The 348-nt window shown below is 74.1% G+C and overlaps 1 protein-coding gene across 2 annotated transcripts in view; it reads left to right on the top strand.

Moving 5' to 3' along the window:
* The first annotated feature begins 287 nt into the window (after nucleotides 1-287).
* RNF180 (ring finger protein 180) overlaps nucleotides 288-348 on the top strand; it is a 160,096-nt gene continuing 160,035 nt past the window's right edge. For both annotated transcript variants that reach the window (XM_019517803.1, XM_019517802.1), the window contains exon 1: nucleotides 288-330. The gene's annotated coding sequence lies outside the window, so the exon portion shown is untranslated. The remainder of the gene's footprint in view (nucleotides 331-348) is intronic.

Below are 348 nucleotides of genomic sequence, written 5' to 3'. Positions count from 1 at the left end.
CGCAAAGCCGCACTTCGGGTGAGGGCAGCGGGACCTCAGGCTTGTTTCGAGGCGGGAGCCGCCCCGCCCGGTCCTCACGAAAAAGTGAAGAGTCTCCGGGCCGGGCAGTTCCTCGGCCCGTGTTTTCCCGCAGAGCCGCGTGCGCCAGGGCCGCAGGAGTCGCCCGAGACGCCGCCTTCGAGGCAATGGGTCGCTTGTGACCCCGACAGTGCCGCACGAGCCCAACGCCGCCCCGCCCCGTGGCGAGCGCCTTCCGCGGACGTTTGTCTCCAGTCTCTCGCCGTCCGCGTGACCCGGGCCCCGCCCCCCCGCGCTGCGGCCGCCCGGCGGGTAAGGGGCGCCCGGCGC

This window comes from Gavialis gangeticus, unplaced genomic scaffold (genome assembly GCF_001723915.1).
Source record: "Gavialis gangeticus isolate Ggan-Ray unplaced genomic scaffold, GavGan_comp1, whole genome shotgun sequence".
Lineage (NCBI taxonomy): Eukaryota > Metazoa > Chordata > Crocodylia > Gavialidae > Gavialis > Gavialis gangeticus.
This window is presented reverse-complemented; position numbering and strand designations above follow the sequence as displayed.